At 42.0% G+C, this 24,140-nt stretch overlaps 1 long non-coding RNA gene across 2 annotated transcripts in view; it reads left to right on the top strand.

Moving 5' to 3' along the window:
• The first annotated feature begins 459 nt into the window (after positions 1-459).
• The window catches only part of LOC115090125, a 30,127-nt gene continuing 6,446 nt past the window's right edge, over positions 460-24,140 (top strand). The window contains exons 1-3 of one of the 2 annotated variants that reach the window (XR_003856314.1): positions 483-547; positions 733-889; positions 15,512-15,535. This is a non-coding gene — a long non-coding RNA (uncharacterized LOC115090125). Of the gene's footprint in view, positions 548-732; positions 890-15,511; positions 15,536-24,140 lie in introns of both variants that reach the window. The other variant, XR_003856315.1, reaches the window with a different exon arrangement.

The raw sequence follows: 24,140 nt of genomic DNA, 5'->3' as shown, positions 1-24,140 counted from the left end.
AATGAATTAATTTTATTTAGATTTTCTAATGTTTTTATTCAATTTTGACTTTGTCATTTTATGTTTAATTTTATGTCAATTGTATTTGTTGATTATTATGCACGTTTATGTAAATCACTTAGAGTTTTTGGACAAAGTGATTCAGAAATTTTAATAAATAAAGCAAGCAATCCATCATGAACTTTATCCAGAAACTTCCCATTGAATCATATGCAATAAGCTCAGTTACCATTTATCGTGCCATCTAATGGCAATTCCTTGGTACTACATATATAACATTTTTTTCAAAATTACCCATACAAGGAGAAAGATTTACTAGGAGTAGGAGCAGCACTGAGAGCACTAACATCAGCAATTCCAGCCTACCAGCAATGAATACGTGAGAATTTTCAGTTCATTTCTCCTCCCTGCGACATGCACCTCCCTCCTCTCTTCATGCACCCTCCCTGAGAGCTACAAAACCCTGCTTATAGCAGTGCACACTGGGAGAGAGATTTACCAGGAGTAGGGGCAGCACTAAGAGCCTTAACATTGGTGATTCCAGCCTGTAAGTGAGTGAGAGTTTTCAGTGGAGGCTTTTATTACATCGGTCTCTTTTAATACTATCGAATATGGTGATATTCAAGAGTCTGCAAATGTGACTACTGTAGATGTCTGGAGGATGGTGGCTAAGATAGAGAAAACTCTGTTTCATACTGCCTCCTAGTTGAATAATTTTGCTTTTGAATCTAGGTCCAAACTGACTGAGCATGAGAATCGTTTAATAAAGGAACTTGAAAATTCTGTAGCCTCAGTTAATCCTCAATTACAATCATTACAGAGTGCGGGTGGATCATATGTTAAGGATAGTCTATATATTCATAATCAGATTGAGATGTTGGATTATCAGGTAAGATCTAAGAATTTACAATTTTTTAACTTTCCTTATACTAGATTATCACCATTTGAAATGCTAAAAAAGTATTTAGTTGAGATTTTAACTATTTTGGTAATTCTGTCTCAAGGATTTGCTATCTGCCCAGACAGAAAATAGTGCAATGTGAGGGAGTAAGTTTGATTCTTTAATGGATCAGAGTCCAGGGGTCTCTTCGTTTTAAGACACCTCTATTGATATTATACCAACTAAGGATACTTTATTTATTTCTTTTTGCTCTGAACAAGATAAAAATTTTGTCTTCCAAAATTGTCTTCCAAAATTGAAAGATGGGTGTTCAAGTAACTTAGCCGGATATGAGTTATCCGGCTAAGTTACAAGGGATATTCAGCAGTCAAGCCTCTACTTAACTAGATAAGTTATATCCGGCTAAGTTAAACCTGCTTGTTGGCAGATATAACTTACCCATATAACTTAACTGGTTAAGACTGAATATCGATACTTAGCCAGATAAGTCAGGAGGCCCCCCCAAGCTGGCCAAAAGTTCTTTTTGGGCCGAACGAGCCGTCCGGCGCGAACTCGCCGGGAATCACGTGACGCCGCGTCACTCGACGTGCCACCGACGTCACATGCTTCTCGCCAAGGATTGCAGAAATGACGTCCTCACTCCTCGCTCGATCACCAGGGAGTTGTGGTAAGTCTGGGGGGGGGGATTAAGGAGGGTGAGGAGGTTTAAATTTTTTTTTTGCACATATGTACATATACCCTACTCATTGGATTTTTTTTATGTCCATATTGGCCGCAAGTGGGACCCCCTTTCGGACATAAAAAATATGAACATAAAATTTTGCTCTGCACATCCCTAGTATTTTGTACCTGCTTCAAAGTAGGCATCAAATGCATGGGTACAAAGTACCTTCATTCCTCTGCCATCTTAGTTTCAAAGGGAAACTCTGCAGGGAGTCCATTCATACATTTCTCAAACATCCATAATTTCATTCCCTTAAAAATGGCAAAGCAATGGAGTCCATGCATGTAGCAGATGAGGCCTCATTCCCCACTGATCTTATTTTAGCTGTCCCCTGTGTAAGGGTGTTGTTGGCCATGACAGCAATGTCAGGGATGAGTACTGAGTGAGCAAGTGATACATAAAAGAGAAAGGTGAGTGTTGCTAGGGCACTGCCAGCGCTGGACTTTCATGGATAAGCCAGCTGTCAATCAGTGAAGGAGAATAAATACTGTTGAGATAGAGAAAAGTATTTCTCTGCACTGGGACACATGCTGACCTTGTATGCCAGATGCTGTTTATGCTCTATAGCTTGCTAGGCTATTTTTTTCTTTTTGTTATGGAATTGTAAAAAAAAAAATTTTTTACCTGTATCTGCTTGCTGCCTTTCTCCCCTTCTCCCCATTATATCTTCTTGATACAGGCCACATAAATGTTGGAGAGAATATGCAAATGAGGGAGACTTCCAATTTAAGCTTGGACAAGCATTGTTGGCTGCTTGTTCCTAGTTCCCACTAATGTTACAGCCCAAGCATGCTCTATGGGCTTCCTTCATATTTTCCCATAGGTTCTGATATAACTGGAATGACTTTGCACACCAGAAAAGGCATAACGAGGCTTGCACAGATTGCAATGCATTCCACATCGTGAAGCCTGGCTGGCCCTGAATGCTTCATTATATGCTCATGGTTGGCCTGTTCTCTGCTATTTGGTACATCCGGACTGATGCTTTCAGACTCGGAATTGTGTTTTCACTGATGGCCAACCATCCCAATTTGCTATTCACCATGCCTTCCTTTTTGAACCTTGGCACAAGACCATTTACACAAAGTCCGGTTGCTGTTATTAGTTGTAGTTGAGTAAACTTGTGATGTTTCAAGTTTGTTTTTCAGCTTATGAATCAGTAAAACCTTTCTCTCTTTAGTGAGCTGTAATTGAATGGTCCCATTGTGCAATGGACCTTCTAGTCTAAAAAGGACATCTTTAAAATTTCAAATACACGAGTGATTTATGCAGCTAACTGGTTGCTTAGGTTGAATAAAGCCTAGAAGTCCATCTACTTTAAACATTTTTTGATTGGTTAACAGTTCTCTCCACATGATATTCCTGGAGAAGACAGAAATATTACAGTGTATAGACAATTCAGCAATTATGAAAAAAAAACAAATCCTCTCTGACTCAGATATGATCATCAGCTCATAGTTATTGAAATTAACGTGTTTCCCTAATGTGGCACTATATCATCTTACCCACCAACATCTTTTTCATCTAAAATCTTGTCCATACGTTTACTTCTCTGAGTAGGAAATGCCTTTCTTTGAAGATGATGAAATCTGTTACCCGTTAATGTTAGAGTATGCCTCCTTGTTTTGTTTGTTGCTCTTTTCAGTAAAAAGATCACATGCTAGATCCCATTTAAGGCTGTTAAAAGTCTATATATTTGTATAATTTAATTGCATCTCCTCTTAAACATCTTTAAAGTAAATAACCCCATTTCAGACAGAAATTCCCTGTGTCACTTTTATTAGTTTAATAACCCTCTTTTGTAGTCTTTCTAATATTTAGATATGTCTTATGTGGATAGTTGCCTAAAACTGAGCTCTGTATTCTAAAAGTGGTCTGACAAACAGCTTATATAGTATAAGGACAATATATCTGTTCCTTTCTTCTGCCCCTTATTTAATACATACCACCCTCATCAGCTGAATCTCTTGAAACACTTAGAAGATATATGTTAAGTGTGGCAGGGAAAGGAAACACAGAGTTGAGCAGTCGAGAGTAAATGTCTAAAATATCTCAATAAATTTTAGAGGAGAAAGGAAGAAGAGGGCAGACACTGAAGGAAGAACCATGAATGTGGCTTTGGGAGAGGGATGAACTGACGCCTCACAAACTCACCATCCCTAGCCACAACCCAAGGGGTTCATGCAATATAGTGCGCTCAGCTGAGCGCACTGTTAACCTGCAGTTGGACGCGCATTGTAGAGGCACTTATATACAATAAGGGGATTAGTTAGCGCTTCTACAACCTTCGTCCAACAAGGAGTGGAACTAATAGCGCTCATCAGATGCAAATGTATGTGAATGTGCCTATTAGCTATTCACTCCCGATGTAAGAAAAAAATGTGCATCCAGGATGCACATTTTTGTGATCAGAAATTAATGCTGAAGCAGGCGCTAATTGCTGAGCGCTCCTTAAACTAGTACAGAAAAGCAGAAACAACTAAATAAACTAAAAAAAAGAAAAAAAACCAGCCGGCAGTTGGGTGCAGGAAACAGACACTAAACTGACAAGCGTCTGTTTCCTGATCCCCCTGGCTGTGCAATAAACTCAGCTTCGGTTTTCCTAACTGGCAGACGGCCAATGCCGATTGGGTTCTCGTTAGCAAGGAGGTGCTAGGGGCATGTAAACGACTCTAGTGCCTCCTTGCTAACATGACCCCTAATTTAAATATTGCATGGCGCCCCTAGGAGGGGTGCTTGGAGGCATGTTAAGAAAGCGGGTGTTGACTGTTCAGCACCCGCTTTCTGTGCATAATTATTGCATCAGCCCCAAAACATGTAAACCTCTACAGGGGGGATGAAGGAGGAGGGGATGCCAGGAAGAAGTGACCTGGTAAACCTTAGGAAAGGAAGATGATGGAAGGGAATGCCACTTGAAGCTGTAATCTACTGCTTGATGTGCTATGGAAGGGACTGTGCAAAAGGGCATTGTGGGCAGCCAGAGGCTGCTCCATCATATTAAAATTAAGACTGATGAATATAACTAAAATGATAGATAAAATGAATGATGTGTTGCTTGTGAAAAGGTTACAATAACTGAATTTGCATTAGAGATGGGTCAATGCATAATTTATGATCCACAACTCTTTTGAATTTTTAAAATCCCATCCAGTGATTTCCAAATCGCAATTTGTGATTCCAAACTTTGGATGTTAATTTGCAGATCACAATTAGTGAGTAATGAACTAATACTTGGATGTTTGTATAATATTTTTGCAGTCATAAGCTGATTTATTTAGATTAAATATATGACTAGCATGATGCAGAAAGTAAAAGCACTACACTCATTCTGTTTAAGAGGGGAATACAATCTGAAATGGTAAGTCATTAAATTGGCATTTGGGACTCTTATTTCACCTCCCTCTCGACAAATGCAATAAATCAAACCTGATGCATTTAGGAATAAAACAGGCCACAGCTTTATTGTAACAGTTATAATGTGTTCACACACAACACATACCCTGAACCAGCCATTACCATCATACCTGACTGCTGCTGTGAGTTAATAAGACACTGTGCATAGTGAGCAGGCCGTGTACCAAACTAGGCTTGTTCCCAAGACCCCTGCCATAAGCCTACAAAGTAAGAGCCTCCATGCTGCTGCTTCTTCACTTACACTGTGCAGCATTCCGAGATGTCCCAATACTTTGCCATGACATCTGTTGTCAGTCACAATACCACCTCACCACAACATGTACCAATACACAGGTGGCAGGGATAAAGAGTGAAATCCCCTGCCCCTTCCAAGATACAAATGATGCCTTTCTTCACTGAGAGGTGCTGTGTGCGTGACTATTGTCACCGTATTCAAGCCCCCACCCCGGCTCCCTCAGAGCTGTGCCAATACATTTTAACATTACAAATCATCAAATCCATTACACTGAGTTGTATATAAGGCAGCATGCATTGCATAAATCATACAAGTGAGACTTACCTTCTAAGGTAGGGGTGCAGGAATTTGCTTCTCTGATCATAGCAAAAAGACTCCTGATTGCAGCCAAGGCCTTTTTTTTTAAACAATTGGCTGCCCTTCCTCCACTGTACCCATGAAGTCCCTGGCCCCAGGGCTGATGTCTCCATTAGCCAAATTAGGTAATCACCTAGAGCACCAACATTTTAGGGGCGGCAAAATCCCGCCAGTGCGAAGCATAGAGGGGTACTGTGCCAGAGCTTTACCACCAAAGAAAGGAGCAGTGTGCTGGAGCCACTGCTGTTGGTAGGTGGGAGCATAGTGTCGGTGCTGCCACCGGTAGGTAACTTGGAGGAGAGGATGCCTAGGGCGCCAAATACTTTTGTACTGACCCTGCCTGGCCCAGGTTGCTGAGGTGGGAAATTTTCTTGCTGCAGCTTTCCCAGGGCCAGAAGGGGGAAAAGAGAGAGAATAGGACAGAAAATACCCAGACACCATGTCAGGCATGTCTCCCTCACACAGAAGCTCAGGTCTCTTAATGATCACCCAACCTCTGAACTTGTGATCTGTGATGCATTTATATTGTTTAGTATCTCACCAAGTGATTTGGCTGATCATGGGTTGAAGGAAATTTCTAGCTAATATATCTTGATTTTATTCTGGTTCAAGTAAACTGGTACTCAGGAACTTTGAAATAAGGATTAAGACTGGCTAAGATGGAATATTTTGTGAACAGTCTCATAAACCTATAGAATATGTATGTGAAAGTGTGGCTAAGCACAAGGTGGACATTGATTTGCTGAAGTTTACACAATCACTAAGTGGCAGAGATAAGTATCCATAATGCCTAGCAGCTCTGTATGCTACCCACTAGGCCTAAGCCATTTCTTTAAATCTGTACGTCTCTGTGGTGTGTGGGCGCTGTTAGTGACAAAGCATTTTACCAGTTATGCTAGTGTCTTCTGATGACAGTGCTAACGTCAACATGGCTCCACAGTGTGGAATGAACTTGCTGCCCCGGAGAAATTAATTCTGCGTTTCCAGTGAAGCCCCAGTTGTCATGGCCCCAGTTAATTCTCTCAAGAGGTTTTTATATTTCTCATTTACTGAGATTGAAAGTGGAACCCCTGTTGGCCTTTACAGATTTTGACCCCCTGAGTGACATTATTCCACTGAAGCAAAAGTTAGTGGTAGAAGGAATGAAAGATAATTATGAGCTGGGGTAAAGAAAAGCTTTTGTCTCTATCTCAGGAGGCTAGAGCTTGCAACAAACACAAGAAAGGAATTAGCACTCTGAGTGCAGGCTACCTTTGTTTAACATCCGAACTGTAACATTTAGTAGAGCATTCAGATACAGAGAAATTTTGTCTAAACTTGAAAAGCTTTTAAATTACAGACTCAGTATTTACCCACACCCACCTCCACTCTGCCTTCAGCCCATCCGAATCATCACTTTCACATTTCCCTGTGGAGGTCAATGAGGAGAGGAGAAAGAGACATTATGCTTTTTGAGCCAGAGCTGCAGCTTTTTATTTTTTTTCTATTTTAAAGAATTATTATTTGTTTTACTTCAGACATCCTGCATTTCATTGAAAGAAATATGGACTCCTCATGGCAAGGAAATTATAGCCTTTTCCAAACCTGCTTCCAGTCACTAGAGGTCCCGTGACTACTGCTCCATCTCAGCAGCACTCTCAGACGAGAGGTCTGAGGTGCAGGTGCTGGAGTTGGCAGCCAAATACAGAAGTCTTACGCAATATAGCATCCAACACCAGTGGCATGGTAACTGGAAGCACTCTTTCTGCAATACTTAATATGTGATGATGTAATCTTAATTTGACTGGGTAGCATTGGTTACAGGTTACATAAGACAGTGTCTTAAATCTTTCAGAAAGCTACAGCTAAGCAGGATGTCATTTCTGCAATCTTAATTCATCTAGGCAACATGAACAGCTAAGCTGAGTTAGTTTTACATTGTTTTTAATTCATAGTCTCTGTAAGTATTGCACAATATCCTGTTCATGATCAATGAGTAATGAGATATGACATAGCCTTCCATTGCTAAAGAGCGATCATGTACAATGTTTCAGAGAGCAGAAAAACGACCTTGATACGTTACCTATTGTAATCACAGATTTCACATACATTTTATTTTCTTTTAATTAGAAAGGAGATAAAATGTAGTTAATGTCATATTTTTGTCACAGGAGTCTTAAACGGGGCAAATCATCAAAGGCATAGTTGTGAATTGTGCAGGTTGTATCTGTAGTTGTGTTAGTTGAATGGTTAAATCTAAGTGCATTTTCAGCTGACTAAAAGTATCCAGGTACTTATAGATGCAGCAAAAAGAAGTGTTCCCAGGGGTGGAGCTTGGTCAAAGGCAAAAACTACATATTAGGGATGTGAATCGTTTTTTGATGATTTAAAACAATCGTCAGATATATTTTAAATTGTCAGAAATCTTTAGAGCCGCGATACAATAACAATTCCCCCAATTTATCGTCAGAAATCGTAAATCGGGGGAGGGGAGGAGGGCGGGAAAACCGGCACACCAAAACAACCCTAAAACCCACCCCGACCCTTTAAAAGAAATTCCCCACCCTCTCAAAATGTTTTAAATTACTATGTCCATAGTGAGGGCAAAGGTAGCACCGGCGCCATTTTGAATATTGGCAAATCGGCCCGAGTGCAGAAGGTCGCTCCCGGACCCCCGCTAGACTTTTGGCAAGTCTTGTGGGGGTCAGGAGGCCCCCCCCCCCCAAGCTGGCCAAAAGTCCCTGGGGGTCCAGCGGGGGTCCGGGAGCGATCTCCTGCACTCATGATGTCGGGTCACAGGAACCAAAATGGCGCCAGCGCTACCTTTGCCCTGTCATATGATAAGGGCAAAGGGCCACCGGCACCATTTCTCTTAACGCAGCCGTGGCCAGAGAGCAGGAGATCGCGCCGCGCCCCCCCCCCCCCCACTGGACCCCAGGTAATTTAAAACATTTTGGGGGGGTTCGGGAGGGTGGAGGATTTATTTTAAAGGGTCGGGGTGGGTTTTAGGGTTGTTTTGGTGTGCCGGTTTTCCCGCCCTCCCCCCTCCCCCAATAAAACGATTTTTTAACCTAAAAAACTAAGACGATCAGATTCCCCTCCCCCCCTCAGCCAAAATCGATCGTTAAGACGATTAATCACACGATTCATATCCCTACTACATATACATATTTAGGGCTGAATTTTCAAAAGAATTTTTGTGCATAAATTCCTGTTTTATGCAGTTAGATGGGCTTTTTAAAATTGCCTTGGGGAGGGGGGTGCATAAAAGTAAGCACAAAAGTGATGTCATACTTTTAAACGCTCTAGGAAGAGGCATTCCACGGGATGGAGTGGGGTGAAGAAACCATTTATGCACATAGTTACGAGTTTGGAAAATATGCACATATATCTACATGCCCATATTTTCACCTTCTAAGGAGCAAGTGTAAATGCGGGCTTGTATGCCATGCAGGGTTCTGCTCACATTAGCTAAGTTTCAAAGTGGACTTATGCACATATGTCCACTTTGAAAATTCTTTCCACATGGAGACTTTAGCCTGATGTAGGCGGTTGTAAAATTACCCTCTTAATTGTGAAAAAAAAAAAAGGACATGTTTATTTTATGCTCCCATTAGAGATGACTTCAAGTGCATGTCTACTTTTTAACCTGTGATAATAGTTTGTGTTTGAATATCAGTAGGGTGTACAACTGTCAGGCAGCTTATTGAAAATTCGCCCCAATAAGTTTATTGAACTAAATCATCCCCTTTTTAATGGTCTTCAGTTGACTATTGCAATATATAGCACATACCTTAAATCACTTGATGCAGCATTCTAGCAACTAGAAGAAAGTTTTAATTGGGGGCTTATACACCCTGCACTTCCTTGTAGCTTACATAGAATGCACATCATAACCATAATTGTACATTGGAAGCCAAACATTTGAATTTAAAATGAATGGTGCATTATTATTTATGACATTATTACCTCTTGGTTTAGACAATTAGGGGTGAATTTTAAAAGCCTGTCACAACCAAAACTGGTAGATTTGCGAATATGTCCGGCCGACCGATGCTGCGCTGACCGAGTACGCGGGTATTTCCTGGTGCGCACAGAAATAAGTTGCTAAAGAAGGATGGGCTGTGGGCTTGGTCTGGGCAGGGCATGAGCAGGAAATGGACGTTCCAGGACTTTAACATGAAATGTGCGCGTAACTATCTATTAGCACAAGTGTGTGCCGGGGTTCCTGTTGCATAAATTTACTACTGCTATGGATGGCATGTAAGTAATAAAATAAAATAAATTCTAGGCTAGGCAGCAGTGTTTTAAGGGTTGGTACTAACAGGGTAAAAGGGAGGCTGTTTAACTAGGGGGTGGTTAGGAAGTCCTATCCCTTACATGGGCGAACAGGGCATGAACTAGGGAAACTGTTAATTGCGTCGGTGCGCGTGTCTACTAAAATCGCTCCACTTACACAGTAGAGGCAGCATTTACATGCACATTTGTGTGTCCATATAAAATTGTGCACTCATGTACACACATACAGCCTATTTTATACCATGCGTGCATACACACGTGTCAGTTATAATATGGCTGCGTCCTTGGGCGTGAGCCGGCATACACTCGCACATGTGCGCCCGTGTACCAGTATCAAAGTTACTGTCTTGGGGGTGGATTTTAAAAGGGTTACTTGCGTAATATACGCGCATAACATTTTTAAACCCCTCCTGCGCATGCCGAGCCTATTTTGCATAGACCCGGTGACGCCCGCAAGCCCCGGGATGCGTGATCCCGGGGCTTGAAAAAAGGGGAGGGGAGTGGGCGGGGATAGGTCGGGACCGAGGCCTCTGGCAGAGCGGTCGTGCCGGGGGATCGTGCGCCGGCACTTGGCAGGTGCGCACAACCTACGCCTGCCCAGAGGCAGGCGTAAATAAAAAAATAAAGGTGCGGGGGGGGGGGGAGATTTAGGTAGGGCTGGGGGGCGGGTTAGATAGAGGAAGGGAGGAGAAGGTGGGAGGGCGGAAGGAAAGTTCCCTCCGAGGCCGCTCTGATTTCGGAGCGGCCTTAGAGGGAACGGGGAAAGCCATCAGGGCTCCCCTAGGGCTCAGCACACGCAAGGGGCACAAGTGTGCATCCCCTTGCGTGCGCCGACCCCGGATTTTATAACATGCGTGTAGCTGCGCGCACATGTTATAAAATCAGGCATAGATTTGTATGCGCCGGGTTGCGCGCACAAATCTATGCCCACGCGTAGATACGAAAATCTGGCCCTTAGTGCACTGCTCTGGTCTCCACTCTTCCTTTTTTGCATTGTCTTTTGCAAAAATAAAAATTTCTGCATCATGAGCTATCCTTATTAAAGCTGGCAATCTGCAAAGCAGGATCAATTTGATTAGAGTGCAGTTGCTTTATTGCTTGCAGTCTTGTTTTTAAGATGTACAGAGAGCTAATCTCACAGAGGCAGCATCCTCTGGATGAGATGTTTTTTGCTTACAAGCCAGTGAGCCAACCGTTAACTTAACTGAGAAGTGTTCATTCTGAAGAGCAGTATGGTGAAAGACGAACAGCTTTTGATATACTTTGGTACTAAGTGCCTTACTTTATTTGTGATTGAGCATATAATTTTTTATTTCACTGTTCAAACCAGTTGTGTACTAATATCTAGAATGGCCATGCTTGCTGTGTACTATATTGTGTAATGATCTCTATGCATGAGTCAGCATCCTCTAGTAATAGTAGGTCTAGTAATAGTAGTTCTGGTCTTCACCACTTCCGAAGGAAGTGGTGAAGACCAGAACTGTGAAGGACTTCAAAGGGGCGTGGGATAAACACTGTGGATCCATAAAATCAAGAGGCCGTCAATAAAGAGTGGGTGGCTCGCCAGAATGACGGCTACTGCCTGGAGATAATACCCTTATTCAATAAACATACACATGGTTACTGTGACTCCAACATCACTCTAAGCTACAACAGCAAGAGGAAATGTGGAAAAAAGGATTCGCACTCACAAAGTGGGGAGTAGCTGGCTTGTTACGGCGGTTACTACCCCAAACCAAATAAGCCTGATACTTCACTTTCAATACATATCCAGCATAGCTCTCTGCTTCAACGGCAGGGGAGAAGAAAAACTGATACTTCACGCATAGCTCTCTGCTTCAACAGCAGGGGAGAAGAAAAACTGATACTTCACGCATATCCAGCATAGCTCTCTGCTTCAACGGCAGGGGAGAAGAAAAAAGGATTCACACTCACAAAGCGGGGAGTAGCTGGCTTGTTACGGCGGTTACTACCCCAAACCAAATAAGCCTGATACTTCACTTTCAATGCATATCCTGCTTCAACCGCAGGGGAGAAGAAAAACTGATACTTCACGCATATCCAGCATAGCTCTCTACTTCAATGGCAGGGGAGAAGAAAAACTGATACTACACGCATATCCAGCATAGCTCCCTGCTTCAACAGCAGGGGAGAAGAAAAACAACCAATAAGGGCTGAATAACACAGTCTGGGTAAAACAAATAAACATGGGTGTAGCTTGCTTATTGCGGCGGTTACTACCCCTACTACCCCTAACTAATCAAGCTTGATATTTCACTTGGTTGCAGCTCCATCACTGCTCTCTACATTAATGGTGGGGGTGGAAGGGAAATAGAACCAAAGAGCTAAGAGAAACAGATAAGTATGAGAAAAAAATGTGAAGCTTGCTGGGCAGACTGGATGGGCCGTTTGGTCTTCTTCTGCCGTCATTTCTATGTTTCTATGTCAAAGCTATACTATACACATTGAGACTTGTATAGAGTTAAATAGTGCAAGGTCATGTTTTAACTAAATTATAAAGTACCCTTTCTCTCCCATCTTCCGTTTTTCCTTCATTGTTATCATAAGGACAACCAGTTTGCCTTGGGTTGTCTATCCATGCCATATTTGTGGCCTTCTGTTTTGCCATTATGCTCACTTTGAGCATGGCACATGCTGCCAATGGATCTTGCTAATGTCCTGCGGCTTTCACCACTGGTTGACCATACTCCAAAGTACTGCGTATGGATCCGATGCAGCTTTTAAAACATGTGGTCCCCAGCTGCTCCCTCCCAGCTGTCTAACTTACCGGCATCCCATGCTATCTTCGTGGCAGAATGCCGCCATTACACAAGCACAAACACGCTTACAGCATTGACCCAGGGGTGGATGCTTTAGGCACTTGTGCACCCAAGTAAGCACATAATATACGTGCCGAGGTGGAGAACTGTGCCTTTTCTGCTGCAATTCCTTCACTGTTGAATAGTTTACTACCTTAGTTTAGAGATGAAAATAAGTTGTTATGTTATAGGAAGAGTCTAAAGAAGTGGCTAATATCTGCACCTGGGTAAATCAGGCTTGCTGGATAAGCACCGGGTAGTTTTAAATATTCCTGCTTGATTGTAATAAGTTATGTATGTATCCCCTGTGATGGTTGAACCCAGATAATAGTTCCAGAGCCCATATCTCAAATAGCTATTAAAGGTGGAACACTGTGGTTATGTCATTAAATGTATTTTATAGGGTTACATGTGTCGGGTGGGGAGATACCTTTCAAGGTCCTTCACATTGCATTAACTTTAAGTCCCCATTGCATACAGCAATAATAATCTCAGCATTGATAAACATCAAACTCACAATTCAATGAAACACTTGAGAGTTTTTGGTGGTTTACAATATTTCTCTTTACTGAATAGATGCAATTGATGAAATAAAGTTTTTTTTACAGCTGATGTATTCTCCTTTAAGATGCTACAAGTGCTTTTTTAATAAGCTTGCGACTTCTTGCAGTCTTTCTTAATTCAGATATTAAAGCCAGGTAATTCAGTAGTTTAAGTTATTGACTTCTCATAGCTTCTCTCATGTTCAAGATATTAAAGCAATTTAATTTACTTCTTAAGTTGATTTATATCTTCCCGCACTTGAATATAGGGCAAGTTAATGGATTTCCTCCCAATGTAGGTGGTGTATCATTTGCTGGAATCAATTTATATTACACTCAGCCCGATCCAGTAAAGTCCGTGGGAGAGCGGACTAACGCCCGCTCTCCCGGCGCACGCACCGGCCCCTCGCCGGTGCGCGCAATCCAGTATTTAAATTAGGCGACGCGGTGCAAACGAGGAAAAGGAGGCGCTAGGGACACTAGCGCGTCCCTAGCGCCTCCTTTTGGCCTGGAGCGGCGGCTGTCAGCGGGTTTGACAGCCGACGCTCAATTTTGCCGGCGTCGGTTCTCGAGCCCGCTGACAGCCACGGGCTCGGAAACCGGACGCCGGCAAAATTGAGCGTCCGGTTTTCGGCCCGAGAGCCGCGGGCCGAATTCAAAAATGTTTTGTTTTTTTTTTACTTTTTTTACTTTTGGGGACCTCCGACTTAATATCGCTATGATATTAAGTTGGAGGGTGCACAGAAAAGCAGTTTTTACTGCTTTTCTGTGCACTTCCCTGGCGTCGGAAGAAATTAGCGCCGACCTTTGGGCGGCGCTAATTTCTTAGAGTAAAATGTGCGGCTTGGCTGCACATTTTACTTACTGGATCGCTCGGGAATACCTAATAGGGCCATCAACATGCATTTGCATGTTGAGGGCACTATTAGGTGCCGCGGGTGGGCCGCGTGTTTTCCTCCCCTTACTGAATAAGGGGTAAGGGAAAACACGCGTCCAGAGCAGGGTGACAGTGCGCTCCGATGGAGCACACTTTACTGGATCGACCTGACAGTCATTTTATCTCCTGCCTCTTTTTTGTAGTTTTCTCCTCTGAAGTCCTTAGTTTCATGCTCTATACCTGAAAGGCACAAGTCCTCTTCCTTCTCCTGTTCAGTATCATGAAGATACCTGTGGCTCCGTATCTTCTTATCTTGTGTAGATGTTCAGGGGCCCAACTGGGGTCCAGCTCCTTCTTCCCCTTTCACCTTCTTTCTCTCATTAGGATGGCTGGAAGTCATCCTCTTCTTGGACCTTTGTGATCTCAGGTCAATCTTGTGTGTTGTGAACTTCTCCCAGTTAATAGTATAGTAAAACTTAATTTGCCTTTACTTAGTCCCAAGTAGTGGGCATTCCAAACTTAAATAAATTTAATTAACGCCTTTAAAGTGAATTGGGAGGGTGGAAAGAAACTCCTATCCAAAGCAAAAGCTCCATGGAAGCAAAAGTTAACTTCCAGAAACATCAGAGCACAGCTCAAGACATGCTGCTTCTTCAAAAACAAAAGGAGTATCCAGACGGTAAAATGGTGCACTAGCAATAAGTGTCAAAGAGTCACACCATTTACCAGCTTCCTCATAGATGTCTATATTCAGACACAGACTTTTATGTGATTTTTATGTAACTCTGAATATCAGAGTTAGCCAGTTAACTTAACCAGCTAACTCAACTCCTCCCATATTAAACCCCTGAATTGACCCTAACTTATCCGGCTAAATTCTAGCCACCAAACATAAAAGCCGGCTAGAATTTAGCCAGATAAAGGCTGAATATAGCCGGGTAAGTCATTTAGATGGATAACTATTAATTTATCATCTAAATGGGTTTTGAAAATGGACCTCATCATATTACCACTGTCTCTCCCCACACCAATTGGTATTCTTCTACTTAACTCTAGTAGTACAGTATCCCTGTGTATATGTAATATGCTGACATTTTGTATATTTGACTTTGTTGTTCTTTGCTTTGAGTGATTTTTGTCTTGAAATCGATTGATAAATATCAATAAATGAAATGAAATAATCGATATTGTATATGGAGCCTGTAAAGCACTTGGCTCTTGATATGGATGCATCCAGTTGTGCATTGTTACCTAATCATGCCCTAGAAGTTCTAGCTAAGCCAAACTACATCACTAAGAGAATTTATATTTTGGATGTTTATTATACATATGCCTGTTGCTAATAATCCTTTTTTTTTTTTCAGAATGAAGAGCTCTAAAGGCTGAAGGTGATATTTTTTTCTGTCTTCCAGGCAACAACTGCTTTATAGCACTCTGTCTACCTGTCAATCTGATAGCCTCCTCTTAGTAGATAGTGGTTTTAACATGGCCATCAAGATGTGCTCACTCTATTAACCCACCCTTTCAGAGAATGATAATGTTCCCTGGATAGTGTTGCCGGTCTCAGCCAAACAAAGACGCTAAAAACTCTGCCATTTGCAAATGTGTGATTCTGATGTTGACTCACACATATGGAATTTTGTAATATGAATCTCAGGATCATCTGGAAATAGAGTTCTTTAGACTGACGGGAAATGTCCTAGACTGCTGCATGTTTTCTCTACGTTTGATCTTCCAAGAATTGCACAGTTCTTAAACCTGACCCTAATTTTCTGGAAATATGGATATGCTAAAATGGTTACTAGAATTTGAGCAAAACAATAGTACCCTAAACATTTTCTTGTCTATTTATTTCAAGCAATGAAACAAGTTTATTTAACATATTTTATGACTGTTTTACTATGTAAGCCGCCCAGAACAAAGGATGGTGCGGCATAGAAATATTTTAATTAAATAAACACAGGGTAAAATAATAGTACATGGCGAGCACTCTGCTTAATATTGTTTACTTGTCTTAATATGCCTCACTCTAATTGGATAGGAAGCATACTGTGCATGTCAGGTTTGTTAACGTTGGAGGTGTGGTGGTCTTCTATGGGTTGAATTTCCTTCTGTAGTTGCTCAGGTTTCTATCAATGTTGACTCATTTTAGATATGTGAGTTTAGGAAACTTCTGTGGAACTCTGTACTCTGAATATGGTACAGATGTAATAGCAAACATCTTCTGTAATACATATTGACGACTACTGGAGCTCTTCTCTGCTTTGTGCATAATGTGATAGGAATGCATTTCTTCTGAGCCTTTCCACTAGGGGCCTGCTTTTACTAAGGTTTTTTCCTCATAGCCACAGAATGGAGAAAAAGCCTTAATAAATCAGGTCCTAAGTTTGTGACTTTGCTCTGTTCAGAATATATCAGGTTTATATCATTGTGCAAAGGTTGGATGGGAGTGAACATAACGCCATGGAAATAGCCTCAGTCCTTAAAAAGATTAGACCAGCCACCCATCCCTCTGACACGGTCCCCACCAAAGCCCTCCTCACAATACCTGATACCTTAGCCAAACCCCTGGCTGACATCATCAATTGCTCACTCGCATCTGGAATTGTCCCTGATTCCCTTAAGCATGCTGCTGTCAAACCCCTCCTAAAAAAACCTTCCTTGAACCCTGCGAACCCAGCCAACTTTCGCCCCATTTCTAACCTCCCATTTATTTCAAAAATTATGGAAAGGATTGTAAACAATCAATTAACAAACTATCTGGAGGAAAACAAGATTCTGCACGATTCCCAATTCGGTTTCTGCAAGCACCTTAACACAGAAACCCTTCTCCTTTCCTTCACCGACTTCCTTCTCAGAGGCATGGACCAAGGAACCTGCTACATTCTAGCCCTCTTGGACATCTCCGCTGCCTTTGATACTATAAGCCATAAGCACCTCCTCACTGGCCTTGCCCACTTAGGCCTCTCAGGCACAGCATTCTACTGGTTCACATCACATCTCACCAACAGAAAATTCTCAGTTAAAATAGGCAACTCAGAATCCACCCGTCATGCTCTCTCCCAGGGAGTTCCCCAGGGCTCTTTCCTCTCCTCCACCCTATTTAACATATACCTGACCCCCCTCTGCCAACATCTATCTGACCTCGGCCTCAAATTCTTTCTCTACGCTGATGATGTACAAATCATCATACACATCCAGGATACCCTGAGAAACCATTGGAAAAATTGTCTTGCATCCATCAATGCTCTCCTCTCCGACCTTCATCTAGCTCTAAATGCTTCGCAAACTGAACTACTACTCATTTCCCAACGATCACCCCCCAAACCTGTCATCACAAATGACCCCGCCTATGATACTGTCAAAAGGCTGACCGTCGCACGAAACCTTGGTGTTCACATAGACCAACAACTGAACCTAAAAAAACATATCAATCTGATCCTCAAGGAAGGTTTCTTCAAACTTAATGTAATGAAGAAACTAAAACCCTTACTCCATGCCAGCGATTTTCACACCGTCATCCAGGCCACCCTCACAGCAAAAATGGACTACTGTAACTCCCTCTTCCTTGGCCTCCCCTACTCTACAATAAAACCTCTCCAAATGCTGCAGAATGCAGTAGCGAGAACCATCTCAAATGCCCGCAAATATGACCATATTACACCCCTCTTCAAGAACTTACACTGGCTTCCAATCCCCTCTCGCATCGTATACAAAACCCTAACGTTGACCCACAAAGCTATACACACACACAATTCAAACTGGCTCGTCGAACCATTCTGCCCCTTACGATCTAACAAATCCACCAGAGCCTCCAGCAATGGAACCCTCCATGTACCCTCACTTAAAAAAGCACACCTTACCTCCACAAGGGAACGAGCCCTATCTATTGCTGGACCTACTCTCTGGAACTCTCTACCCCCCAATCTCAGGCTCGAGACCTGCAGCTCTAAATTCAGAGCCAATCTAAAAACCTGGCTATTCAAACATGCCTACCAAGAATAACATCTCCCCATTCACCTCCACGCAAACATATCTGATCCCCCTCTTGCAAACTCACCCTGAACCTTTGTACAAAGTTCCTTTTGTTTTACAAATATTATGCTTAATATGAACTGCTGTGGTGCTCACTTCCTGAGTAGCCTGATTCCTATGTACTTCCTAATCTGCGCTCTCACAGTTCCTATCTCTCCATCCCCACCACCCTGTTTTATGTAATTTCCTATCTTTATGTTTTTGATGTAAACCGATATGATGTCCCTACTAATATCAGTATAGAAATTCAAATAAATAAATAAATAAATAAATAACAACTGTGCCAGAGATAAGATACAGGCAAATGCAAGGGTAACCTCTGTTTTGGGTGGCTGTTATACCACAGGGGCTAGAAAAGAATTCATAAAGTCCTTGGAGCTAGATCCTCTCCACACTAGCTCTTACACAAGTCCATTTCCTCAGGGCCTGAATCTTTTCTTGGTGGGAAGAAGGAATCTTCCTTCAGGTCCCAGAGTGACAGGGGTGCCTTTCTGGGAGAGGTATAATCCCGTTTCTCCTGTGAGTACTGTAAGGTGCCAAAAATAGACAGGAGAATCTGAGTGCCCACAAGTAACTTTAATGATGGTGAATCGAAGAGTAAATGGCACAGTTCAAAACAGCACCACAGCTGGTCTTTTCAGTTTACAGTTTTTACTCTATCTGTGCAATGGTTTCTTACTACTAGGACTGGGAGACACTTATCCTCCAGGGCATGGATTAAATGAGGGTCCCAAGTGGACAGGGTATCTTTGTTTGGGCAGGAAAACTCCCTCCAAGCTGGCAAAAATTGGATAATGTAGTCTTAGCACAGAGAGTCCCAAATTTCTCTCTTCCCAGGGATGAAGACTCCAAGTGGGTGTCCTCAATAGATCTCAATTTGTTCTTACAGTTCTCCAATGTCGCTCTCGATCTCTCTCACTCTCTCAAATCCCACGATGGAAGGGATCTGCACTGCAGCACACAGCTCTCAATGTTCCCTTCTCCAGGAATTGAAGGGGGACAGCAAAACTCTTCTTCCTGGTTCCTCTAACCAAAACGTATTCTCACAAAAATGAGTCCAAAATATCAGAAGATCTCTGCACAGGGTCACCACCATACCTCTGTCCTTCAGGAGATTGCAGTAGGGCAGGTCTTCTTCATGACTTCTCTCCAAGCATGGGGTCTCACAGACTTCTTACCAAGAAAAATGCAAACAACCTTAAAGAACCCTGGAAACACATCCAGCCAGCCAGTGAGTTGACTGGAAGGGCAGCTTCTCGACCTTGCTCAGGAACATCAGGCAGGGTGTGCCTGAGTACTCCAATTAGACCCCAAAATCCAAATCAGGAAAAACTCACTTGCACGTCCTCTTAACTCTACAACTTAAAGCACTTCCTCTAGTCGTAGAGAGCTGCTTTTATATCCTCTCCAGGGAGATGGCCATCCCAATATACTCAAAGGGAGGGGCTGTACCGAATGGTATTGCCCCACAATTACCAACCTACCTATTCCTAGCTAAAAAAGTTGAACTAAGAACCCAATTAGTAATGAACCCCAATGGGTTCTTAAGGGTCTCTTAAGTTAGGCTGGCTTTGTAATTTGTTAGATTCAGGTACAATTTATCTTTTCTACTACCAGAGTTATCCTTTTCCGCTTTGAGGTTTCTTGGTACTCTGTTCTTTACCTTTTTCTTCTTCCATTTCCATGTGCTCAGTTGCCTAACATGAAGATTGCATCTTCCTGTATGCTGTTTAGATCACTTGGTCATTAGCCAAGCTTCTCACAAAGAAAGAATAGCAGCAGCCATTTCTTTCTATAACTATCTTAAACTCTTTTCATAAAAGATGGTGACTATTTCATGACTTGAAATAGCAATTGTGTTACTAGCAGAGAAGACTCAATTACATATTATACAATAAAGGAACACACAATCTAAAACAGGGTAATTTTCAAAATCATTTTTGTGTATAAAATAGTGCTGCTTTACCCATGAAATGGGCTTTTACAAAGCTGTCTGCTCAATGTACATGTAATACTATACACCTAGGGCCTGTATGCATGCATTTTAACCTGCATTTTTAAGAGATATTCTTAGGGGCAGGATTAGGTTTGGAATTAATTGCTCACTTTTGCATTTTCAAATGTATGTACATATTTTTTCCTGAGAATACTATTAGCATGCATTTGCAGATGTAAATGTGTGTAATCGTTTAGGTGGGATAATTAGCAGAGGGAAAGTACACATGTACTTCATGACATGTTCACACGTACCCTACATCTCCCAAAATCTCATTCAGTATAATATTTGAAAGTTGACTGGCCTAAAACAAATGCCACGTTTATCAAGCCTTCCTAATTTCACTCGCTATAGTATGACTTTCCAAAGCAAAACCAACTATCTAGTGATAATTAATTTGTAATAAATTTGTATGTCCTGGTGAAATTATTTGTATCATGCAAAGACCAAACTAATTTTACAAACTGCAGTTTAATTTCTGACTGTTTTACAGTTGTAGGGAACAGACATGACTGTGAGGCCTATGTCCTACTCTGCAATATTTTCCCTGTACCTCATCTTACTTAATCCTGCAGTGTTTTCCCCTGTTAGCTCAGTTGACTTGAGGGTAGATTGCATGATGGCCGCCCCACAGCCGCTATCTTGCTAAAGGGGCTGATCATCCCTCACAGTGTTCCCCCTGAGTTGAGAAAAACCCTGAGGGGTCTGGTGAGACCCCCCCACGGCCCCAATGGAGGTAATAAAAAAAAATACACAAAACTCTCAAATTCCCTCCCAAACCGTTAGATTATACAACACTTCATGAAATGTTGTAAACACTGTGAGATGAACCTTCATATTGGTAAGGGCCATAAACTCACTATTTGTTGTAATTGCACCCCTCTCTTTCAAAAGCCCTCAATATAATCATTGATCCTTCATATCTACAGTGCAACTCTATTTTTCACAATGTCTATTATCTAAAACATCCCGAGTTACCTTTTGAAAGATTTCCCTGACTTGGTCCATGTTTTGGAATACGTACCAGAGCAGCATTTCTTCCTGCTTGAGGGGAGTCGTTTCCAATGAAGAACATTTCCTGGAAGTTCAGCTCTAGTGTAGATCTTAGTTTTATCAGTGAAAAGACATGCCTTCCCTTCCAGCTGCTCTGCAGTGTCATATAGGAAGCATCCTATACAAATCACTCCCATAAAATATTTACTCATCAAAAAATATGCTCAAAGGAGGTAAAGAGTACATTTCAGACTGGGCTACTTTTGGGTCTTTCAAAGTTTTGTTCATAATAGCTATGGTTGTTTCAACTACATTTTTAAATTGTAGTGTTTGTGTATTAAAAATATTTTTAAAAAATGGTGGGAGGAAAGGGAAATTGATGATTATATTAAAGGCACCTAAAAGACTTGGCTCCTAAAGTAGTCCATATAACATTTACCCTATACCTCATTTGATATTTTTTGATGGGCAGATTTTTTGTTGAGTAAATATTTTGTGATGAGCAGATAATTTATTTGGGAATGATTTGTGTAATCTTCATTCCTATTGTGTGGTTTGTTTTTTTTACAAATAGGGTCATATTTAAAGACATTAACTAGGACCAATCCTAGGGTTATTGCTGTGGCTTTCTTTGGCCTCTCCTAAGAGAGATTTTCTTTTGTTGCCTCTCGTTAACAGTATTTAAACCAATTTACAACCTTCTGACCTACATCCAGGCTGCCCACCTTGTTGTGTGTCTAATTCCCTGGTGCTGTACATTCTCTTCTCCCATGCTCTGAGACCACTCCTGTCTTCAGCTGGTGATTGAATATGGATATCAATGAATCAAAATAAAATAGATTTTGTTTCTGTAGACAAAAAAAAATTCAACTAAATGTTTAACTTATCAATGGGGAATACCATTTATAATCCTATAGAATCTGTGGTATGGGGGGGGGGAAACATACATTGGGGAAGGTACTTTCCCCATTTGTGAAATGAGAGGAATTTAGTAAACTTTGTCCCTTGCAGCACTATGAATGAATATACAGTAAAGATATTTTGGGATTATTCTATTTTAGATAGTAGTTTGTAAGAAGTTTTAGGTTAGAGACCACCTCAAAGTGAAACTAAATTGCAAACTATCAACTAGATTCATCAAAATGTTATAATAAATTGTGGATAATGCAAGTGGTAAGAAAAAGGGGTGTGTTTATAGTAAATTTAGAATTACCGCAGTAAAGTTTTCACACTATTTATAAGACCTTCATAGTAGTCAACTATTTATATCTCTATATGAGGGCCAACTAATAGCTTGAGGTGAGGTGTTGGTGGTAGTTTAGGGTTTAGGGGCCAGTTTTACATGCAGTGAGACGTACGAACAGCACACTAGTACTCGATGAAGCTATGATGTCATTTGGAGTGAGGAAAGTCTCACAAAGATGATATTTCTACAATGTTCTCTCACCCTACCTTGATGGACTCTATAACAGGGTACTATCTAGAAGCTATCCTACTCCCCCACAGAAACCCTACCCAAATTATTCTTCTCCACGTGGAGCTCCTTTAAACCCTTTAACACCACCAGGAGCTTGATCAAATCGTCCATCTGCTGATGCATCCAACCTTGCAATCAAAGCGATGCTGGATGTGCTGGGAGCTGGATGATTGTACCAAGTTCCCAGTGGCAGTTAGTATATGTTTCTCTCAAGTTTCTCAGCAGAATCCTTATGGACCCTAAGCCATTCACTAGGTGACTGGGATTCCTTCCTTCCTGCACCCAAAAAGGACTTTGAACACTGCCTGTGCAGCATGCCATTCTTGTACATCAGAGTCCTTGCCCTGGAATCAAACCTAGGACCTCTAGCAAGGCAGTACACAGCATTGCTACTGGACTGGCCCCATAACTAAGCTTTTACTTCTAATAATATTTTATAATTTTTGTAGCACTACTACACAGAGGTAGATTTTAAAAAGATGCCCGCGGGCGTACATGTGCGCGTGCTACCCAACACACGCACTTGTACACCTGATTTTATAACATGCGCGCGCAGGCACACACATGTTATAAAATCCTTGGTCGGCGCGTGCAAGGAGGTGCACAATTGTGTACCTTGCGCACTCCGAGCCGCACTCCCTTCCTCCGTTCCCTTCCCCCTAAACTAACCTTCCCACCCCTTCTCCTATCATTTCCCCCCTAACCCTACTCTAAACCCCCCCCCCCCCCCCCGGACTCTTGTCTTATCTTTGGCGCCTGCCTCTGGGCAGGCACAAGTTGCACGTGCCAGCAGCTTGCCGGCACGTGATCCTCCAACACAGCGGCAATGGCCGCTCTGTCGGAGGCTTTTGGCCCTGCCTCCAGACCACCCCTTTTGTAAAGCCCCGGAACTTAAAATAGGCCCGGCGTGCATAACCCTTTTAAAATCTGGCCTACAGTTCTGTACAATCAGTTCCTTCCCCCTAGACTTTATAATCTGAGTATGTACCTGAGACAAGGAGCATCAATGGGAGAAGTGGGATTTGATCCCTGGCTTCCTTATTCACAGCCTATTGCTTTAACTACGAGGCCATTCTCTTTCTTCTTCCTAGTTTGCCTTCATGCATCAATTGCAGTACACAGACAACAGGTTTCTGATAACTTGCTTGAGAAGGGTTTGAAAATGAGCTTAATGCATGATTTTCTTTGTCGAATATGTGACCATTTTTGTCTGCTGGTGTTTGCATGGTGCCGGCAGTGTATTGGAATTTCTGGGTCTTAGATGTCCTCTGACATTGCCATGTATTAAAGAAGGCATTCGTATTTTATTTCAGTGGGTCTGGCTATGGGAGCCACTATCCTTAACATGCAGCACTGTATGCCTAGGATATAGTAAGTACTGGAAGATGACTGTCACAGATAGTGTGCCTTGGACTGAGTTTGTTTTAAAGGAAGGCTTATATAAATACATTCCCTTTAGTGGCAATAAGATAGAGCTGCAGTTGAAAGCTGC

This window comes from Rhinatrema bivittatum, chromosome 4, assembly GCF_901001135.1.
Source record: "Rhinatrema bivittatum chromosome 4, aRhiBiv1.1, whole genome shotgun sequence".
NCBI classification, from domain to species: Eukaryota; Metazoa; Chordata; class Amphibia; order Gymnophiona; family Rhinatrematidae; genus Rhinatrema; species Rhinatrema bivittatum.
The sequence above is the reverse complement of the archived record's forward strand: the minus strand, read 5'-3'. Positions and strand labels throughout refer to the sequence as shown.